Here is an 11,009-nt window from a genome sequence, read left to right on the forward strand (position 1 = left end):
AACAGGTGTTTGTACACGGGGTGGGGTTGACCCAAAAAAGAATCAGGAACTGGAAGGGGCCGCGAATCGGGAAGAAAGCAGAAGAATGCCAGCAAAGCGAGGCGAGACGCTTTGCTGCAGCAGAAAATGTTTGTTTTGGCAGGTGAACTTTACTAATCTTTGAATAGCTACATAGGATAAACCTGTCTGACTTCTGATAAATAGGTAGGTACAGATACAGATTAACAGAATGGGAAGGGACCTTTTGGTCATCTAGTCCAACCCCGCCCCCTCAAGCAGACCCTACACCACTTTTGAGAGATGGCAGTCCAGTCTCTTCTTGAAAGCTTCCAGTGATGAAGCTCCCACCGCTTCTGAAGGCAAACTGTTCCATTAGTTGATTGCTCTCACTGTCAGAAAATTTCTATTTCCAGGTTGAATTTCTCCTTGTTCAGTCTCCATCCATTATTCCTTGTCTGGCCTATAGGCGCTTTAGAAAATAGCTTGACCCCTTCCTCTCTGTGGCAGCCCCTCAAATATTGGAAGACTGCTATCCTGTCTCCCCTGGTCCTTCTCTTCCCTAGACTAGCCAAGCCCAGTTCCTGCAACATTTCATTGTATGTTTTAGCCTTCAGTCCCTTAATCGTCCTGGTTGCTCTTTTCTGCAGTTTTTCTGGAGTCTCGACATCTTTTTTAGAATGTGGTGAACAAAATTGGATGCCGTACTCTAGGTGTGGTCTTATTAAGGCTTTATACAGTGGTATTAGTACCTCACTTGGTCTTGTCCTGCAAGCGTCTCCAAAAAAGATCCATGCTAGAAAGACCTTAACCGTAACCCTTTCCTGGTGGGTACTGCTGAAAGCAAGCTGCTGAAAGAATGGAGTGGTTCATTTCAGATAGCTGTAATGTGGTGGTCCCAAGGGGGTTATATACTTTCCTGCCAGAGCCCTTTAAAAGTGGAGCAGTGCTGCAAACACAGGTTGGAAAAATGGGGACACTTTCAGATACAAATTGGTTCAACGTAGGTGGCCTCTGGGAGTTAAAGCCCATGTGTCTTAAAATCGCCAAGGTTAGGAAATGCTGTTCTACCCTGCAGCTGACATACTTCAAGTGCAGCTTTATGTATTCTGCTCTTCCACTTGAGCTTGTCATGGTATGGCACCGTATTTTGGAGCAAGGTGGGAGATTTGTCAACACAATGATGTGTTTGTGGGCACTGGGTGTTAAAGCAAGTGTGATGCGTCTGCATTGCAGTGACTTCTATCTTATATGGGATCTACATATGGGACCCCAACACTGCCTCAGCCACTCATTCAGAATTTGCCAGTGGTCAGATAGGCTGTGGAACTGCCTGCCCCACTTCCTTACTCCTTCCTTTGGGGAACCTTTTGATGAACAGTATATTAGAGTCATATAAGTAAAGCAGAACCTCACATTCCTCTTAACATTCATTTCAGCAGCACTGATCATTCCTGTTTAGTATAATATGTTTTTATTATTACCTTTATTGTCAGAGTACAACATGTGTACAATGAGATTGGCTGAGCCTCCCTTCATGCACCCCCCCAACACAACTCACAGTGAGGACTGAAGTCCCTAACTTAGACCAAATCTTATTACACTATGTGAGCTTGTTGCACAACACGCCGGCCCTGCAAGTCTATCATACTACGTTGACATGAAGTTATTTTCTGTTCAGATGTCTGACAACCCACAGGTAGAAACTGTTCTTCAGCCTGTTGGTGCGGCTGGCTATGCTTCTTTATCTCCTACCCTGTGGGAGGAGAGTGAAGAATTGCTGACACAGTTATAGAAGATAGGGTGAGTTGTTCAAAGCCAGCCCACAATTCATAAAACTACGATCAAATCAGGTCTTGGTGTCATATAATCCAAGAAGACTTGATGCAATAGGAATCCCTGAATAGCTACATATGGAATTTCTTTAGACAGCATTGTCCATTGGCCTTTGGTCAAGGAAGATAGGAGCAGATGCTTAATAAATAGTGGTGGGCCTGCAGAATGGAAGAGGTAGTTCTGTCATTACGAAATTTGCTTTAATTAGGGAACAATTATAGGGAATAAGGTTTAGAGACAAAATGCCAGTAATATTTAGAAAAGAATGCCATTTCTTTGAGCCTTGGGGTGTTTTAATACTGCCCACATCCCATGGCTACAAAGTGGCTCCCCTTTGCTTACATTGGGGCACAGGGAGACCATATTGCCAGGCAAAACTCTTTGATTGAATAATGAGATTGGCAGCCAATCTTTGCTCTCCTCCAGGCTCAGTTATTATTACTGGGCAAGAGTCCCAGAAACACAAGCCATCCAGCCATAATAATAGCGGCAGTCTCTTTTAATGCATCTCAGCTCATTGACTGTGAGGAAAAACTCATGGCTCCTTTGGCAGGAAGCACTTGTATTACTACTGAGAAATATTTATAACCATAATTAGAAAGGGAAGTAGGAGGAAAGAGAGCAAATGCAAGGAAATGCATCGATGTGGTATGATTTAAGCAGTAGAGCTATGCATGGGATAGCAAGGGCTTTCTCCCATGAATACTTGAATGCATGTAATAAATGTAAAAAAATGTGATGGCTGGAGAGTAGAATGGAAATTGGAGTAAACTTATTTTAAAAGTTGATTTTTTTTTTTTATAAAAAAGTAAAAGATGATTCAGAGCAAACCAAAAAAAGGACTCATTTAGACTATGTCAATATATATCAATTTGAAATACCTGTTTGGTTAGATTCTTCATGGTTCATATTGTATTACTGCTGCAGAGGTTACAAATAGGAAAAGTAGAAAAATTCCTCACACAAATATTATAGCTATTTGCTGTCTAAACTGTGTAAAGCTGTGTCAGATTGCAAACCAATCAAGACAGCCTCATTTGTAAATGGAATCTATTTTGCATTACCTTACAAAAAGGTTTACAATCAATAAATGAGAAGAGACAGCAAAAATCCACAATAGTATCACAACAGCCATTTTTTCCCATGTTTGTGTTCTCTGCATTTGTCCAACATATTTGAAACACATTCTATTCGTGTCTTGAATGATGAATCTATTGTGACAGAGATTAGGGTTGGTAATAAAATGAGGAAATTATAGATTTTTCACATTCTGAATAATGAAAAGCAATAAAACATCAAATGATGATTAAACCTGTAATCTGGATATATTTATCTGGGAGATGTCCCCATCAAATTAATTGGGGTACATTTATATATTTTATTTATTATTTTTATAAATAACTCAAGACAGCGAACGTATCTAATATTCCTTCCTCCTCCTATTTCCCTCCCAACAACAATCCTGTGGATTGAGTTGTACTGAGAGATAGTGACCAGCCAAAGTCTCTCAGCCAACTTTGAGGCCTAAGGCGGGACTAGAACTCACAGTTTCTACCCTGGTGCTTTAACCACTAGACCAAGCTGGCTCTAAAATAAAATATAAAATTCTCCTGGGTAAAACCACAGTTCTGTGTAGAGTTGCATGGAGGTAACCTCCCACTGAACTTTGGGTTTTTTTCCCCCGTAATAGGCATGCAATCACTTTTTTCAAATGTGTATATTACCTGTGAAGCTGAACAGTTATTATGTGGGTTTTATTATTCCTATAGTATACTACAACATCCAAAGTATACACCATGCATACTTCTTCACTTAAGAGCTCGCCAAACATAGCTATGTAAAGTGAGCAGCTTGTTTACAATAAACCACTGTACTAGTAGGGACTCCATGCTATCAAATTAGAGAGAAATCAGTATTATAGTAAACAGAGGTCAAAGATCAAACCCACAATTTCATATAAAATTCCAGTCCATGTACACAAAATATTACAATTTTTAAAAGGTCCAACTCACAAGACCATCAACTATTCTTAAAGATAATCAAAAGCAGGATGAAGTAAAGGAAGTGAAATTTAAATGTAATTTTAATCCAGAATTTAATGCAAGGAACAATCATATAATGGACCTCTTTTAAACCTTGACAGCTGACTGTCAAACAAGCTCTTTTGTTAAACAGCTAACTCTTTTCTTATTCAAACAATGTCTTTAGAATGTCAGTTGTAATAATATTAACATAACCCCAAACTTTTGATCTCCTTATCTGGTGATGTGAGATTGGGTTCTTGTTTGTTTGTTGGTATATATATTATATATATATATGTGGGGAGAGCTACCAATTACATATGAGCTGTAATATTCTGTTTGGTCTTTTTCATCTATGAAAAATCAAGGGCAAATTGAGCTGTAACTGCAAAGCCACTGTCATTTTGCTTGCTATGCTGTATGTCATACTGCAAGTAAAGGAATATAAATTATGATTCTTATGTACAGAACATGTCTTTGAACATTGAAACTAGATGTCAGAGAAAAGATTAGGCTTAAAGGAAGATTTTTCACATCAACTTCTCTACATGGTGGACATATTTATTAATAAACAAATTCTGGGGCTTTGATCTGATCTGAAATTATGCCAGTCCTAAACTCTCTCTTTACATAATGCAGCTGGCACAAATTACATAATTCCTGCCATTTGTTTGATGATGTCATGACATATAGGGCAACATCATACTTTCTTCTGTTTGCCTCTTGTTCACATATAACATGAAGCCTTAATGTATGATTTGTTTGTATTGGACTTAGCATTATGTTCAAATTCAAAAGGTTTAAGGTTGGTTATAGGTCCACCAGGCAATATTAATTTGCTCGACAAAGTGATTAAAAAACCTGGAATAGCATTATGTATGAATGTAGTCAACGGTTCCTGAATTATGTTAAGATATCTGTTCAGTAAGCATCCATGGCAGAGAAGAGATTTGAAATGCTTAATACAGTCTGGTGCAATTTTATTCTCTTTACTCTGATTCATTTTAAACAGGCACTATCTCTTAAATCATGAAATATTCAGAACGAAAATCCATTGGAGCAGACCTACCTGACCTGTTTTGTATCCAGGACTATTCATGCAATCCTAAGTTGTAGAATCGCACAATATAAACATTGTAAGGTACCCGGAAGATAACCTAGTTTATCTTTCTGCCTAGAGTGGAATCCCACTACTTAGAACATCCAAGAGATCATTTAAATCCCTTCAGTGAGGGAGATTCACCATTTCCTGAAGCAGGCTGATCCCTTATTCAACTAGAACTAACAATCAACCAGTAAAATGGCTTGCCTTCAGAAGTTGTGTGTACTCCCATCACTGGAGGTTTTTAAGAAGAGACTGGACAGCCACCTGTGAAATGGTTTAGGGCCTCCTGCTTGAGCAGGGAGTTGGATTAGAAAGTCTCCAACTTTGATATTCTGTGAACAACTCTCATTTGTTAGGAAGTTCATCCTGATGTTCAAACAAAACCTACTTCCTTGTAATTGAAATCCAATTTCTTTTCTGGAACAACTCTACAATTCTGCCCTGGCTTTTCCATGATGTCACTTCAGGTACTTGAACATGTTATCCTGTCTTCCAAAGTCTAAGTTAAATATACTCAGACCCTCAAACCATTCCTTCCAGGTCCCTTACTTTTCCTGGTTCTTCTTCTCTGGACATAGTCCACTTTGTTAATGATCTTTCTAAAACACAGTGCCCAGAATTGGACACAATACTCTAGGTGTGGTTTAAATAGTGCAGGACAGAGAGGAATGGTAATGTTTATTGATCTTGGCTGCAGCTATAAAAAAAAAGTGGATGCCATTCTAGGCTGCATCATATTGTTGGCTCATGTTCAGTTTATGATACACTCGCATCCTGTTTGCATGTGCAGGAAGGTTCTATCCCACATCTGTTGCCTTTTTCCTACCCCAAGTAGCATTTAGCATTTGTTGCTGTTGAAATCCATCTTCCTGGTTTCTGCCAATGTTTCAGCTTGTCAAGATTCTCCTGACCCTGATGATGTCTTCTGAAGTCTTTGCCATCTCCCAATGTTCCTGTCATCTTCACGTTTGCATATCATATTTTCTAAATCCACATCCAAGTCATTTTTAAATATGTTGAACATAAGCCTTGCATAACAAATTCTTCTTAACTTTGTTACTTGCTATTCATTTTATCATTTTTTTTAGTTGCATGTTCCCATGAAAGTTCTGTGGACAAGTACAATGTTTGTTTTTCATACAAGAGTTTGTTTCAGCGGTAATCTGAAATGATATAGATTGGCCCCAGATTTGGAAAGGCTGGCATTCGGCTCCAGATAATTTGACATTCTTGTTCGGTGCAGCAATCCCTGTGTTTGCTTTCCAGAAATCAGTACCAACAAATGCAGTTAATGGCATTTTTATAAAGGGAAGGATGGTTGATCATGGCAAATGATGGTCTTGATTATAGCTCAAGCATCTAGCAAAGTTTAGCAATATCTCACTGTAGAGATGTGTATGTAGTCCTTGACTTAGTTGGGACCAGAACTGTGGTCGCTAAACAAAGTGAGTCATGCCCAGTTTTATGACATTTTTGCCACAGTTGTTAAATGAATCACTGCAGATGTTTAACGAGTCATGACCCCTCATTAAGCAAATCTGGTTTCCCCCAGGAGCCAGCTGGAAAGGTCACAAATAGCAATCATAGGACTCTGTCATAAATACATGCTGGTTGCCAAGCACCTGAATTTTTATTGTGGGGATGTTGTAACCATCATAAGTGCAAAAACTAGTCATAAATCACTTTTTTCAGGGCCATTGTACTTTCAAGCAGTGGCTAAGTTGAATTCTCCCTATAGAAACTTGGTATGAGTACTATATATCAGTGGTGGTATTCAGCTGGTTTGCACCAGATCAGGCAAAGAATTCAGTAGGAAGAATTTGGCATGGGTCGCCAAACTGGTAGTAAGTTCTGGCTGGCCACGCCCCTGACCTGCTCACTGTCCCACCTGATGTTCGCTTCACCCCATCCGCCTGACGTTCACCTCAGGTATTTCTTTCTTTTTTTTCCCTCCCGACAATCAGCTGTACATGCAATCAGCTGTGCCAGGATTCCCCTTGCTGAGGCCCAGGAAGGTAAAAAATGGCTCAGCCCTCCTCCTCCATTTTTTGCCTTCCTGAGCATCAGAGGAGCCTTATGGGAGCAAAAACGCCCCCTCCCCCCCCCCGAGGCTCTTCTGAGGCCAGGAAGCTCTCAAAATGGAGCGTGGAGGGGTGCTGCATGTCTCTCCTATGCTCTGTTTTTTTTCTTCCTGAGCTGTAGAGGAGCCTTATGGGAGCAAAAACGGCCCCCCAGAGGCTCTGAAGCCCAGAAGGCCCCCAAAATGGGTGGGGGGTGGCTGCAAAAAAGCAAAAAAAAAGCCACACCCACCCAGTCACATGGCCACGTCCACCAAGCCACGCCCACAGAACCAGTAGTAAAAAAAATTTTGAATCCCACCACTGTTGTATATCCTATGCTCTTTCAGCCAATCCTTGAAAATGATACACACTGTGCCTGTGGTATTCAGTAGCTTTGGGGGTAATTCACCATGTGAACTATGCTGAAAAACTCCCATTCAGCCTACTGAAGCTTCTTCTGTAGGACATTTTCTTGCCCTGATCAATTTATCAAAGATATATTACATTCAGATTAAGGTAGATGTGTTGAAAAAGAGAACATGGTTAGACCCGAACTTTGTAGTATAATGCTTCATGAAAACAACCCTGGGCATAACTGAGAAATAGTTTGCCATTGTCCTTTTCTGGGAAGTTTTACATTTCTCCATTTCTTGAAGATGGATGGATAAGCTATTTTTAGGAAATTCATGTTTCCACCCTATTCCACAAGGTATTCAAAATTATCTCTTATTTCATTGGGTTTTTAAAAATCAAAATACATGCAAGGTCAGTTAAATTGTACTTGTAGTAATAATAAACAAAGACTTAGAGCTGAAAGAAGTCTTAAAGGTCATCTATATCAACCTTTTACTCAGCAAAGGAATCACAAGAGCAGTGTCTCTCAATCTTGGCAAATTCAAGAGGGTGGCTGGGGAATTTTTATTCATCCCTGCCTGTATTTTGATTTTTTTTAAAAAATATATGAAGTAATAGATAATAGAGTAAAAAACAGCCTTGGAAAATCTAGAAGTCCCCAAATATTTTAAGGAATCTAGTTTCCCAGTGCCAATTGAAGCAAGTTTGCACTACCTGACTAAAATCACAAAAGTTGACAGATCTAAAGCATTAACAATAATTCCTCTGAGAAAGAAATCTTCTTATGGGGACATTTTTGGAAGTGTGCAGGAGCAGCTGTTTCGATTCCCCACTGCTGCTTCCTGCTCCATAGACAGGATTTCCTCCACCTCAAATTAATTTTAGCTTGGTGGGTGCAACTGCATTGGTTCCTCCCCTTTTATTTTGAATTGAAGAATGACATAAACAAGTTGAATCCAATGAATTCAGATTCTGTACACTTAAGAGGTTTTTCAGACCAAACCCTTGGCAGCTCAATCAAAAATTATCAGGAACTAATGCAGATACAGATTATCTATGTAGCAGATTATTGAGACAAGAAGCATGCCAGTTGCGTGTCATCCTTGCCCTAATCTTCTCTGTATCGCTCCAATTTTAGTATATGTGCTGCCGAAGCGAGCACATGAAGCAAGCAAACAACAACCCTATCCTCACACATTTCTAATAACTGTGTGAGCTTTTTGTTGTTATAATTCTAAAAACAATTAAGTCTTCTCCTTGCCATTGCTATTCCAACCTCCTAAAGTTCCTAGACAGGGCCTGCATCTTCTACTGCAAACATCTAATCTACAGAGCATATCTCCCTAAACAGAATCCTTGCTTGCAGAATACTGGGACGCTAAAAATAGCTTAGTTTTTGCAGAAGAAAGCCAGATACCAGGCATGCAAATATAAGCCATATTATCTACCCTGGTGGTTTTCCAACAAACTTCCCTCAGGGACCATTCCTGCACTGATTTCTCCCCCCCCCCCTTTACTAAGTCACCACCCATATGTTTGCCACTGAATTCCTGTGTGCTGCGAGGATTCTCAGATGTCCTCTACAATGAATCTCAATTTGCACAGTGCAAAAACCAGCCATGTTGTGTCCATCTCTTTGAAACACAAACCTGCACCTGGGTTTTACATAAATGCAAGGAACTGCATGGGAAAGAAGGTATATTTGACATTGGGATATAGCAAACTGTTTGCCAGGCCAAAAATCAAGGGAAGAAAAGAAAACAGTATGAAGTCCTACTTAACAAAAGGCTTTTAGAAAGGATTGCGTTCACCAGTTCTACGGTTTCTCCAAACAGCTCCTTGCAATAATCAAGTTGTAAGGATGGTACGTGTGTAATTGTCATCAATGATTGCAGTGGGTACACATGTTGTTAATTGTGCAAATCCCAACCAGCTGAGATCAGGGCCAGTTTAAGAATTTGGGGTCTAAAGCAACAGATGGTTTGGAAGACACCTCATCTTATCCCACCATCACACTCAGCTCTAGAGTAACATTGCAGATGGATTCCAGCCAAACAAGAGGTTGAAATTATGGAATCAAAATGGAATACCAACAGAGTCTGAACTAGAATTTAAAAATGTAGCTGGAAGAAACATATTGGGGATAAAATTTTAGAACTTCTAATTAAAAAAACATTTTTCTTTTTTTTGAGAAAGAGAGGGTAACAAGAAAATAGTTTATTTGTAAAATCATTTCCCTTGTTTTCTGATTTTTACAGTTCTGTAAAACTCTTGTCACACCTGCCTTTGACCTTCTCTTTTACAAAGCAGAACAACAAAATCCACTACTGCTTCTAAAAACAGTACCTTAGGGAGCTCCTTCCTATTCTCTGTTTCCTGTCCCTTGGCCAATGAGGACCTGTCCTCTTCATCTATGGCTGTTCAGCTTTCAGAAGAATCTTTGGTGAAGAATCTTTTAGAACCAGTAAAGGAAAATGTTTGTATCTCCCTCACTACCACTACTTCGGGTAATGAAATGTCTGCAAGAAAACAACTAAGCTCAGAAAGCACCAAGGATCCCTAATCTTTGGTTTAATCTAAGGCCAAAGGTTTGGTGTCCTCCACATCATTCTTTCTACACAATCCTGTATACACTATCAAGCATGGCAGTTGCTGATCATCCTGGGATTTGATGTTGGTGTGCACATCTGGAAGTCACCTAGGTTTGGAAACACTGAAATAAAAGGTTGTTTTCTAAAGGGAGACACTACCTGAATAGAAAAACACTCTTTGCTTAATTCAAAAGGACACATGTAGAGCACAAACACACTCATCCCACACAAGGTTTCGGTTAAAAATGTTACTGAAGCATTTTTGAAAATGATCGGTATATAAAATATATTTTCCAGAAATGTCATGTGAAATTTGCCTGCTTTCCATGGGGAGGTCAGGTTTTCTTGTGTTGTTAATTTGATTCTATGTTTAGAATATACGGGACATTCCTTATCAAATTTATTATGTTTTCAACATATTCTAGCAATTTAAAAGTTGAAAGGTCAGTGCCTTGTCATCAGGAACGGATCTTTCTTTTTGAAAATAACATTTTTGCCATGTGTATTAAAAGTTATTTTATATACAGAATTTAGAGATTGTCTTTTGTTTCTTTTCCTGCAGGGATCAATGTGCTGGAAAGAAAAGAAAAAAGCACCCCAACTTGAAATCAAGCTGCACTAGATGAAAGAGGCTGATTAATGATGGAAGAAATGTATGGGGATTTCAATCAGGGAAGCTTATGGGTGTAACACATGAAGATGACTTGACTTGGTGGTTGTGGATAATCTTGTTCCATGTCCACTTTTCACACATATGGAATAAATGGGATCCACCCCTATTCAAAGTCCCCCAGGCTTTCTTCTGCTTTGTAATTTACTCTCACAAGATTCTTGTTTCTAAGGGAATATAATCCCACCGCATATGTATGGCACAGTGGGGGTTAGGCAGTGCCACTTTCCAGTTGATTGAAAATAGTTTGGGATGTCTGAACTGCATGCAGAATTCCCATCAATCCGGCTCAAAAACTTCTGGTTCCATAAAAGAGGCAAAGTTGGGTGAATCCAGAAATACTTTATCACAGATTGTAAAATCACAATTATGAAG

The 11,009-nt window shown here is 39.4% G+C and overlaps 1 long non-coding RNA gene and 1 pseudogene across 1 annotated transcript; one reads left to right on the top strand and one right to left on the bottom strand.

Annotated features, from left to right (window-relative positions):
- Window positions 1–12: 12 nt before the first annotated feature.
- Window positions 13–10,752, top strand: LOC113439879 (uncharacterized). Its single transcript, XR_015743262.1, has 2 exons — window positions 13–142; window positions 10,527–10,752. It is a non-coding gene; the product is annotated as an uncharacterized LOC113439879 (long non-coding RNA).
- Window positions 8,439–8,535, bottom strand: LOC113440036 (U6 spliceosomal RNA; annotated as a pseudogene).
- Window positions 10,753–11,009: the final 257 nt, after the last annotated feature.

This window comes from Pseudonaja textilis, chromosome 3 (assembly GCF_049901715.1).
Source record: "Pseudonaja textilis isolate UNSWEBS1 chromosome 3, rPseTex1.2, whole genome shotgun sequence".
Classification (NCBI taxonomy): domain Eukaryota; kingdom Metazoa; phylum Chordata; class Lepidosauria; order Squamata; family Elapidae; genus Pseudonaja; species Pseudonaja textilis.